The 12,494-nt window shown below is 40.3% G+C and overlaps 1 long non-coding RNA gene across 1 annotated transcript; it reads left to right on the forward strand.

The window, feature by feature from the left end:
* Positions 1 to 2,028: 2,028 nt before the first annotated feature.
* LOC137848600 (uncharacterized) lies at positions 2,029 to 12,012 on the forward strand. The gene is made up of 4 exons (XR_011091442.1): positions 2,029 to 2,652; positions 3,437 to 3,520; positions 9,759 to 9,841; positions 11,653 to 12,012. It is a non-coding gene; the product is annotated as an uncharacterized lncRNA (long non-coding RNA).
* The last annotated feature ends 482 nt before the right edge of the window (positions 12,013 to 12,494 follow it).

A 12,494-nucleotide genomic window follows, 5' to 3' on the forward strand; every position in this document is an offset into this window, starting at 1 on the left:
TTATTGACTGGTGTAGCAGTTAACAATTTTCTAGTCATGAATCATGGCAGAGTGTTTACATTACCCCTCTGGACAAAATTTTAAATCTTTCCTTCTTACATCAGAACTTACGAAATGTTTCTGCTTACTGTGTGTTAGGAAATGATGTAAACAATGCACCAGTTAACATGTGGCTTGCTTCATGAATTTATACAAGTGGCTCTGTGAAGGGTGAATACGGTCAGAAAATGAACTCAGTAAAGAACTGGAATCTGTGTTTCTGAACTACAGAGGACAGGATGCTGATGGTGGCTGTGCAATCCTCTATCTGAGGATACGTAAAGTAGACCTTTTTGCTCACACTTTTGTTAATTACTGTTGTCTGGTCAGAGGCTCTCAACTGCACATGGGATGATGCATAAAAGTCACAAAGACGCAGCCTGTCCCATTCTTTCCTCGTGTGCTTTACCTGCTTGCGTTTTGTTAACAGTCGTATTAGAGTTTATTTTTGTTTGTAACAAACCTAACAAAAACCAGAAAGGAGGTGAATCCTGGAGCTGTCAAGATGCAGCTTCTGCCAAGTCGGTCTTCTGACGGTTTAAAACATTTCAATAAGCAACATTTGTCTGAATATTTTAGTCTGGATCCTGTCTTGTCTACTGTTGAGTGAGGGTGACGCTTTGGGGATGCTTGGTTGCTCTGATCAGCCATCAGGGGGCAAACCTTGATCCGTGCCCTGTGATTTCAAACCCTACTGCACCTCTGTGCTCAGATGCACTCCATGGTTGAGAACTGATAGGTCGGTCCTGAGAGCGTCTCCACTTCCGAAAGAAAAGGTCGCAGTCAGCACACGGCTGCTCGGGAGAAGGAGAACGTGTTGGTGGTGCGATGTGGGTGACCTCTGCGCTGACTTCAGGTGGTGCCAGACAGGGAAAAGATTGGCGTGGTGCAACATGGATAAGGACAGCACAGCCAAGATGTTAGCCTTCTGCGGTCGTCGTGGTCTGTGTCAGTATCACCACACACTAACTGGTAGCGAAATAGCAACCGGCCTTCAGCTGAGCAGGAGCAAACGAACCTCTCCCTTGGAGCAGTTTGGAAAAGGTTATTTCAGAGCAGTGCGAAATGACTGTTTTCATTTACCTGTGCCTGCTAAAGCAACACTGCGATGCTCTCAGACTGTGTATTAAGTAGGTCCCCGAATTAAAATCGTCTCCACCGATAATGAGGAAGATTAAATCTGTCACCTAAGGGCTGAGTTTGATAACACAAGGATGTGGTGTTCAGCTAGCCAGCAAATGTAGTATGATGTTTTTGTGACAAATATGTACCAACAATTTACAGTGTTGACACAACTGTTTACAAAAGTCTCATGAGAGCTAACCTGTTTGCCTGAGCTTCGCAAGTGTTCATCCTTGGCTGCACCCCCAACCTAACTGTAATTTACTGTTCTGTGGTACTAAAACGATTTATCCTGGTTATTTCGTGTACCATTAGGTAGACGTGGCAAAGATGTAGAAGGAAACCTGTCTCCGGAGGATATTAATGTACATCAGTTTAGCTTGCAGGTGCACTTCTGCTGGGAGTAGCTAGAGGAGTAAAGGAATTTTTTTATAAACAGAATTGAACTGATTGACCCACTTGGTACTAGGACCAAGGTTGATTACATGGTTAAGGAGATATTGCTGACTAACATGCTAGTTTTTTTCAGCTATTGCATGTTACCGCTAATTTGTGTGGACTGTGTTGTGTGCCCTTTGTGTTTTTGGGTTCTGGGGAGGGAAATGGTTACTGCTACTGTGACAGCAACATGTCTAGATACTAGTATTTTTGGCTGCTGAGGATAAATGGCTGTAACATCATCAGACTTGCATAGACCTATGCAAGTATTCTAAAAATGTACGTGTTGTAAGGCGGGTGGGAATAGTGTGAGCAATGAAAGACTATACAGCCAGGGTTCAACAAGCGGATTACTCAGCTGTACAGTGTAGGCTGTCGTCCCTTTAAAACAAATTAGCTGAGTGGGGTGCACTAATCACAGACTCATTTCTGAGGGTTGAAGAGGAAGAAGTGAAACTAAAGCAGAGCTGGTGCTGCTGTTTTTTAAAATAGGGCGTGTGAGGAATTTGGAGAAAGAATGAAAGAATGTTTGGACAACTTTTATTTGAGAAAGAAGAAAGAAAGAATAAATCAGTTCTTTTATTTATCTATCTTTTTAAAAGGGAATAGTTATAAGTGCTGTTCTTCTTCCTAGAAAGACAAATCCTCTTGCTGAATATAAAGAAGTTATTTCTTGTACTTTGAGGAGGACTGAAATAAAAGAGGGACCTGGGATCACGCACGCTCAGCTAGCTCTGACTTATGTTGTGTCTTTGTGAAGGAGTGACGATTGTACCAGAAGAGCATTTCCTGATTTTAGATGTCCCCCTATGAAAGTGTTTATGCATTTTTATGGTTACAGGGCACATTTCTTTGAAATCCACAAGGAAGTACTCAGCAATTTAGATAGGCTGGGGATGACAAAACAGCTCCCAAAGTGACAGTGGGATTGCTCCTTCCAGATCTGGGGTTCAAGTTACCTGCCTGCTTATGTCCTACCACCGCTGTTCTCCTGGACTCATCACATAGCTCTGGTGCTTGAAGGACCAAGGAGCTGCTGCAATTCAATCAAAGGTCAATTCTCTCTCTAATTTACCTAATACCTTTGTGTTTGTAGAGAATGTTTCAAACCAGTCCCTTCCTTTGATTACTCAATCCTTTATCTGTGAGAATTGCCTGCTGTGCGCCCAGCATCAATGTTTGCCTGTATACATCTCTTCAAGTCTGTCTGCTCTGAACTTTGTATTCTGCTGTATTCTGTCCCTTCTGTATTTCCCCGTGTGTCCCAGCCCAGGCCTAACAGACTTGGTTCGTGTGTTCTGGTAATCCTGGAGTGAGTATTAAGCTGTTTATTCCATCAGTGTTTGTTAACTAAAAGTTTATTGCGAGTGGTTTTGATAGTTACTTTCTGTTACTCAGACACAATTCCTGCTAATGGGTGTTCAGTTGATAATAACTCTGTGAGCCTCCTGGCTGAAATTTTCCAGGCCAGTTGTCCACGTCCAAATTAGACTTGTAAGCATGGTCACATATTGAAGTTACATGATCATGCAGCATTTTTCACAGCACTCTTCCCTCATAAATGGCCAGGGGGGACCTGCTTCCATGAATCATGGCTTGTAAGGAGGGTGAATGTTTTCTGTAGGACCTCTAACTTATTTGGTCTAGAACTTGGAACGTATTTGGTGAGTCGGGATATTGCTGACACAGAAAGGATGTTTTAATTATTAATACAGTTGAATGCTGCTCTGGAAGATTGGATTATGTCCCTGTTGCAGGATTCATGTGTGACAAGAAGCAAGTCATTTAACCAAATTTACCACAGGTGCTCATTAACTATGTCCTCTTCTTTTTCTAGGTTCTTGACCGGAGACTCTGATTTGTGGAATTTCTGAGTCCTCATGGTTGCAAAGAAAATCAGCAGGGACTGTCCATGGCACATGTAAGTTCTCTGAAAAAAATAAAGTCCTAGGCATACCAAATTATCAGGTATCTCCGATTTCCCTCTGTGCACTGCAGTTCTCTTCTATAAAGCAGTGTAGAGTCATAAGGGGTTCTGCCCCATCTCACAGAGGAACAATGGAGATTCATCTGATGAAACTCCAGGCTTTCTTAATGAGATGCCCTAAAAAGCAATTAGTATTTCAGTCTTCCAAACACGGTTTACATTAAGTACAGTAAATAAGGCCTGCAACAACATAATAGAGAATGAGAAAAAGCATAAAAAATGTATTGTTGCTCATTAAAGGAACACCACCCATTCTGCCTGACTTTTGAGTACTTGACTTTGCAATTGTAATAATATTATTTTAACATATACTTTTGTGTACAATACGTAAAAATGTGGATAGTATTCCTAATTTAAATGTTGCTTTTTAGAGGGCCGCTTTACTAGTGGGAGAGTCCTGGATAAATCCCCCTTTTATAATACCAAAGAAATAATAAACATAAAAGTTCATGAAGAAATAACTCTGTAAATATTTTTAATCCCTCAGCAGTCTTTCTAAAATACTAAAGGACACTTCTACTTAATGAGGCCAACATAACAAAAATCAAAGCAAAGATTCCAGAGAAAAGCTCAGCCAAAATAAAACACAGAAGAATTCTCAGCATGTTTTCACAACAGTGTAATTCAGGATATTATTTTATGTATTTTACCAAACTCTCATGTATAAGCATATCTGGAGATGAGAAAGGATGCAAAGTTTTAGGGAGAGTTGTTTTATTACAAAAAGGCTTAAGAGGCCAGAGAGGTGATAATGCTTAAAAACAAGTTTATATTAAAAAAAAAAAAAAAAACAAAAAACAAATTCTTACCTTATCTAGAGAGTAGTTTTTGCAACCTTATATCTTAATGGAAGACAGCACAAATGTAAAGAAATGGATAATGCAAACATTATGAGGCTGGTTTTGCTTCATATCACAGGTTTTGGTAAGACATGCATTGATTTTGTTTTTGTTTGAAAATGGAAGCTTTTTTTTAGGAATTATGGTTTAATTGCATAATGTGTGAGTGTACAGTAAAACTGAGCTCTGTGACAGAAGTCTTAAAATGCCCAACTGTTCTGGTGGTGGTTCAGAAGTGTAATCCACACCCATTGTTCTGAGTGCTGACACTGTTGACAACCATTTCATATAACCAAAATAACCCACAGGCTGGAAGGGGCCTCAGGACTTCTCTAGTTCTACCTACTCCCCAAAGCAGGATGAGCTGTGAAATCAGACCAGGTTGCTCAGGGCTTTTCTCAGTTGGGTCTGGAAAGCCTTCAAGGCTGGAGACTGCAAAGCCTCTCCAGGCAACCCTGCCTGTCCTCATGATGAAAAAGTGTTTTCCTGGTATCTAGCCAGACCCTCTCTTGTTTCAGCCTATGCCCACAGTATTTTTAAAACACATGTTTTAATTGGATTGCAAATATTTTTTCTTACTCCCTGCTGAAAGCATTTTAAAGAGATACAGAAGTTCAGCTGCAGCTGAAACTGATTGGGATAAAAAATTATTTTAGTATGGAGCAGTAATTTTGCATGACCAGAATGCTCTCAATTCCAAACAAAATTGTAACAATGAAATACAAAATTCACTGGATGATAAAATGTGTTTATTAGCTTCATAAATATAAATGATGAACAATGCAGGTATTCCCCAATGAGAGTGAAATTCAACAAAGCAATATGAAACTAAATAAAAAGTGGAACAAGCTCAGATTTGTACAAACTTGTCCTCCACACACCTTCAAGAAATATTATATACTGCTGCGATCAAAAGGCTCTTCTGCAGTTTCCATATGATACCATCATTTTATGACTGGCATTTATTGCTATAGCTCATGGATACAAACTTTGAAGAATATTAACAATATCCCATCTAATGACCCCATGTTTTTTTTATATTCTCTGTCTCAGCATGTCTACTTAATGAGAAGCTTTTTTCTTTCTAACAAGCTTTTCTCCCAGTACCATTCAAAAGGTTTGTAGCATTTTAGTTCACAGTCACAGAAGATATACCTGGTACTTAAGTGCTGAGCAAATAAATCAAAAAACGATGACAGTCTGACTAGGAAGGAGGCATGCCTCATACTACCAAATTTTCCCTGCTCATCCATCCCATTAGCCAGCAGGTCAGGGCTAGTGTAAAGCACATGTAGGATATATTAAAAAAAAAAAAAGTTCCCTTTGTGGAGGGAATGCTTTTTCCAATATGCATTTCTCTGAGTAAAATCTGGCTGAGTCAGAACATTCCAGTGTTTCAGGTGATTTCTTTGTAAGGCTGCAGGACAAATGATGTCTAAAACAAGTGGTAGGGTTTGACCACCTGTAACCAGCAGCTGCTAGATACTCTCAACTCATCTTAAAAAGACTACATACAAATAGTACAGCACAAAGGGATATATGCTAAGAAGATGGGTACATGTTTCAGAGGTGAGACCAGGTGCCAATGCAATCACGGAGGTTATGTTAAGCATTGCACTGCAACCACATGCCCTGGAATGAATTATTGAGCTTCTTAAATGGTCATGCTAATGTTTTTGCTTATGAGCTCTTACCTGTAAAGGTATGGCCTCATAATTACTGTAATTACAAGGCTTATGAGTCTCATCACTCAAATCAACTTGCTCCCTCAAGACATACTCAAAATTGCTATCTGTCTAATTCCCACACACTAAAAAAGGTAGTTTTGGAGTAACGTTTCCACACTGAAAAAACAACCCAAAGTCAAAGAAAAGAAATACACAGCTGTGTCATTCAGCTGCACATACAGTCATCACTTTCCTTCCTAAACCTCTGCCATGTCTTTCCCACCATCTGCAGGTGACATACTGAACCCCCCCCATACCTTAAGCAACCAACGTGCAGCCTTCTTCACCAGAACATGTACCTTGATTGTACAATTAGTTTTGATGATGAGTGCAGTTGGTGCAGATTGCATGCATGACATACTGAACACTACTGTGTTTACTTAATATCAGACAATAGATGGTGAGGAAGAAATACTTTTCTGTAATACCACTCTTGACACTTCTAATAGCACCAACTACAATAATGAAAGCTGCACGTAGGGCTGCACTGGCAAGTATACTCAGGATTAGGGCTGTGAATACTTCTTGTTTTATTTTTCCTTTAAAATTGTGGTCCAGCTCTAGTTAAGCATCATGAAGAGCTAAGTAGTTCCCCTGGCTATCATGACAGAATTTATTTAGAATGCAAAAGAAATCTACCCTACAGGGAATAGCTTTATGCTTAGTTTCGAAAGTTCAGATTTGCCTTATGGCTAAATAAGTGTATGTGTGAAATTTGAAATTTGTGGAGATGGTGGCTGCTTAGCCCCAAAATACATAAAAAAAAATGAAAGAAAAGCATGAGAAAAATTTAAAAAGAAACATTTAGGAATGTGTCTTTTGTCACAGTCTCAAAGAATTATAAAAATGTTTTTTGAAAAAATACTGGGTAAACTTTCTGTCTAATTTCAGTTACAAGAGATATCTTAATTCTGTTTTAAGGGCCTAATTACTGCCTCATTGAAACTAATGTGGAGGGGCATCCAATGAAGAGAGAGAATGCTATAAATAGAAATCCCAAACGGAGGGTTGCTACTGGAGTGCTCATGATACTGTATAATCCAAACAAGCCGATAAATTAAAGAAAGTTCAATAAATGAAATGTAGGGTAATATAACTTCCACTCTCTTAGTGTTATATCTCATTTATGTCTGACTTTACATCATTTGTAGTACAGTTATAGTTAAATCTGATTTGTGGCAACCCGAGCTTTATAAATGTCATACCTTTAGCCTTTTCTGGATTGAGTTGTAGATACTACATTTCATGAAGTACTAAATATTCTCTGAAAAAAAAAACACATTAGTTGCAGAAGTAACACTGGCTTCTTAGGAGCAGCCTAGGGACTTGATGGCAACACGGGTTAGTTCAGACCTTTGGTCTCCAATAAATAGAAATACAGTAAACCTTTGGGTACTTTCTGATTATATAATTCTTCAAAAGTCCTGCAATTATAATAAACTCATACTGTCTCCAGTAGCCCTTTATCTGATGATGTAACCAATAATAATAAAACAACAGGGACCTAAATCAGGACTTACCTTGTTAATATCGTATTCACTAGGCCTGTGAATATAGTTACAGGATTGAGTCCTTAGAATGCTATTTTACAACTTCCTATGAGATAGCAATACTCACCCCCCCACCCCCCCCAGAAATAAAAAGAAAAAAAGAAAAAAAGAAAAGAAAATGAACAGTGCTTGCTAAGAAAATCCTCTCTAAGCTCAATTAAGAGTTCTGCTATTTTACTTATTTAATAGCAAGTCTCAAAATCCTTCAGTTCCAGTGGTCTGATTATCTCATCATCCTATCTTCGATTCCCTTTTCCTCCAAACAATAATGTACATTTTCATAATAATTACACTTTGATTTTCTATACACCCATGTTTTCACTTGAGTATCTGAAAGGGCCTTAAGTACTGTTGAGTTAATCTTCAAAACACCTGTTACATTATCATCCTCATCCTCATTCTACAAATAGATGAAAATGACAGCAAGAAGTAACCTGCCAAAGGTAATAGAGTTAGTGGCAGAGATGAAAGCAGATGTGAGCTGAAAGCAGATGACACCACCCTCATCATTAGCCCCCAGTAATCCTGTAGTTGATAAAATAAAATACAGCAGCTGTTTCTAAACTGCTGGATACCTATGAAGAGCTGTCATCTCCCAGGGTGCTAACCACCGTTTTTAGCTGCTTCTGTGTCTAAACACTTTCCCTAAAAAAAAAAAAAAAAAAAAAAAGGAAGACATTTACTAGACAGACAACGTTTGTGAATGCTATTGAAAACATAAATTAAAACGTTTTTGTGTAACAAAATGCATTCATCAATAAAGCAATATTGCTTGACCAGGAGCAGGTATAAAGGCAGCAAAAGTTACAAAGTTTTGGGATAAAGGGGATCAAACAAAGTGACCTGAATTTGAATAAGCCTTCCCAATGATAGACAAAAGAAACAGGGCTGGGAAGACACAGTGCTCCAGTTCGCTTGTACTGGGTGGGTCTCATTTGAATTTGTGCTTGGGGGTACATTCCAGCATTGTTACATACGAAATTACTACTCCTCTAGCCTCTAAATTACAAGTCAGATACAATATGTATACATTGTACATTAGGGATCAACAACTTAAATTTACATCTTATTTTGGCTTTGCTTCTTGAATTTGGCTGTTTTCATGAAAATTCCTAGGAACAGAAATCTGTCTCTTACACATGATTTAGTTTGTATCGTACCCAGTTCAATCAGTTACCATGGACAATATGTGCCAGATGTGGCCCATTTTGTTACGGAGATATATGCAAGCTAAATGCTTGCAAGACATATTTTGGCTTATATATAAGCTAGAAAACCCTACGAACCCAAGTCAGCTCTGTGCAGATCCAGCCTCAGTGTCTCAGTGTTGTCTTCCAGCTACCTGGACACTGGGCTGCAGTTGCTTTCGTGGTTCTGTGTGAACCTATCTGGCTGATGCTGAAATGAACCTAAAAAATCTGTGTGGAGTGGATGTGGTTCCTGCACTTGGCTGTCTTTGCACTGTGCTTCTCAGTGCTATGGGAAAACTCAGTAGCTCTGAAATGTGTCCTTTACCTGCAGCGTTTTGGAGCACCATGGAAAGATGTCTAAGGACTTCTGCAGAAGTCATTTTTGCCTCCAGATCTGGGCCTGTGCTGCCTACCCTTGGGCTCGGTTATTTCCAAGCATTTTCCTGCATCATTCTGTTTTTCCATTAGTCAGGTGTTGCAGCCCCCCATTACATGTATTCCAGGAAATGGAGAGTAATTGTCAGACAACATTAATTCTGGCGTACCTTCATCAACTTCTGCAGAGGTGCAGCAGAGGCGAATTTGGCCCATGGATTTCATCGTTATATTAAGAAGCTGCCAGTGCCATGTGCAGATGAGGGGAGCTGACACTGATGAGTTAGTGAAGCTGAAGTGTGCTATTTCACAGTGTTATTAAATAAATCATTCCGATTTCAGTGACGGTCTGCTCCTCATCCTCTTGAGCTCCTGACTTTGACTCTTACTGTATTATTTACCTTGTAAAAATGCTGCGTGTGACTCTTAAGTATGATGGCTGAAGTTCAGGACTGGAAGTGGTTTGGTTAACCTCTACACCTTCCCTGCAGGAAATATTCCAGCAAAGTGTAACTGTGTTATAGGTAAATACAACTTCAGTGAAAGAAGAGGAGTTGCAGCCTCCTGTGCCAGGGTGAGTTTGCTGAACTGGGTCAATGCACTTGAGAATCACAGATAAAAAGTAAAAAATTACAAGGGGTATATTAGGGTGAAAAAGAGAACTGAGCTCTTGTGGTAATTTATTTTGAATTCTACTGACAAGAGGTTTACGGGATTGGATCCCCTACAGATCTTCTTTTCTTTTGCACTTATTTCTTCAGTGGCAATCAGCAGCAGTTTCAGGTTCAGGAAAGTATCCCAGTATTGTTCAACTTATCGTTGTACTTGATACACTCAATGCTTTCATGTTTTATAAGGTAAATTCTATCGGAATAAATGTCCAATTTTTCTGGAAAAAAAAACCAACAAAACCAACAAACTACATGCTGGAGTTGATAATATCTCTGTAATTTAACATCTGATTTGAATTCTGGAGATCTGGTAAATTTCTGGAGTATAATTCAAATAACTGAAAAAAGCCTTTGACTGTCCAAATAAGGGTAAACAAAAGCATCAGTGTCATATATTAGGTAGTGTTAGTACAGAGAATTTTGTGAAATCCAGTATACAGACGATATTTAGCACAGGCTAACTGGTTCATTTTAAAGACAAGGAATAAGGGTGATTTTTATGTTACCCAGTTTAGCACATTTTAAAGTGAGAGTTCTTGTCTACAGCCAACTTTTGTATTGTTTCCACATTGTTTAACATCTTGCTGTAATATTTTCCTTCAGACAAGCTTTCTTCTGACTGTGCAGTTGTCAGAACAGAGGATATAGGCAACTTTCCTCAGATCTGCACAGACACAGAGCATAACTAACGGTTCCATAGAGAAACACAGAATATCCTGAGTTGGAAGGGACCCACATGGATCATTCAGCCTAACTCCTGGCTCCACACAGGACCACCCAAAAATCAGACCCTACGTCTGAGAGCGTTGTCCAAACACTCCTTGAACTCCGGCAGCTCGGTGCTGTGCCCACTGCCCTGGGCAGCCTGTCCCAGTGCCCGACCCCCTCTGGGTGCAGACCCTTTCCCTAACCCCCAGCCTGACCCTCCCCTGTCCCAGCTCCATGCCGTCCCCTCGGGTCCTGTCGCTGTCCCCAGAGAGCAGAGCTCAGCGCCTGCCCCTCCGCTCCCCTCGTGAGGGAGCTGCAGGCCGCCATCAGGCCTCCCCTCAGCCTGCTCTGCTCGGGGCTCAGCAAACCCAGGCACCTCAGCTACTCCTCATGTGTCTTGTCCTCTAGACCCTTCACCATCTTAACAGTCTTCCTTTGGACATTCTCTAATGGTTTTATGTCCTTCTCATACTGTAGCGTCCAAAACCACCTCACTGTGGGCATGCTGAAGGATTCCTATATCCTTTCCAGGAGTATTCTTACTTTCCCTTCTGGGAATTCCCAGCGATGAGGCCATACTTCCTTAGGGGCCATTTTCCCACTCAGGATCTCTGAGATAGAGGATGGTCTCGAAAGGGAGTCTTGGGAGCAGACTGGGGGCAACCCAAATTAAACGATGTTTAACCAGGAACAACCTGCTAGGCGAGGTGTTCCAGCTCATACTCTGTTCTGCTCAGGCTTGTCCCAGCCAAGGCTTACCTAGGACCCACGCAAAGACAAAGCCAAAAGCACTCTGAAAAGGCAGAAGAACAGCAAGAGATAATATAGTGCCTGATATCCATACCGTGCTGCTTTGACGTTTGTTCTTTCTGTTCTTTCTGAATTTTTTCATTAATAGTTCAATGTCAGTTGAACAGTCAATTGCTCACTGCTCACTTCATCATTTTATCAGTATGGCCTCTGATATTTCCAGTCCTGACAGGTGATACCTATCTGTATTTTTCAGGAAACCAGAATTTTGTCAGTTCAAACTGATAAAGAAACGAAACTCTGCAGATGACTGACTTCTACAACATGTTAAACTCTCCGTTTATTGATACGCTGATCTTCCACTGGGCTTCTGAAAATCTCATTTGCCTATCCTGACGAGAACACCATCACTGGCTGAACTGAATTTTTTGCCTTGCATTCTGAAACATTCAGCACGTGTAGAATTTTGGGAGTAAAGCCTGGAAACAGGACTGATGGCAATAAAAGGCAACATGTAAGAACCAACATTATTTTCAACTTATGGTACATGCTGTAATGATATGAAACATGTAATTTTAAAAAGGACTGTGACACTCTTATGCTGAGGGTACTCACTTTCTAGATTTACTGTAAATGGGAGAACGAGATACACCAGGAATGTGATGTTAAAAGCCATGACCTTATGTTGATGAAGATGACAAAGTATTGGGCTCTTCTCCAGCGTTTTACATCAAATCAGATAAACAGACTCTTTTTTTTTTTTTTTTTTTTTTTTTTTCCTATTTCATTGGCTGGCACTTTCAAATGAGAATGGCCAGATACACCATTCAGAGCAGTAAACAAGTGAATGGTCCAGCTGTTTAGAAAATAAGAACAATAGACAGCGTTTGAGAATCAATACCAAGTGAGAAATAGAGGTGGATTCAGCAGCCGCGAAAGGGAACTGGAGCTGAAATTAAAAACTTAGGGGGCAGCCTAGGTGGTCAGCCCAAGAACCTGTGCAGCTGAGTAGCCCAGCGGCTGACTAGCAGCAGGAGAGGCCACTTCAGGAAAACAAGTGAGTCTAACCACCACCTCTGGGCCACTCCTCAGCATCCA

Source organism: Anas acuta, chromosome Z, assembly GCF_963932015.1.
Source record: "Anas acuta chromosome Z, bAnaAcu1.1, whole genome shotgun sequence".
In the NCBI taxonomy this organism is placed as follows: Eukaryota; Metazoa; Chordata; class Aves; order Anseriformes; family Anatidae; genus Anas; species Anas acuta.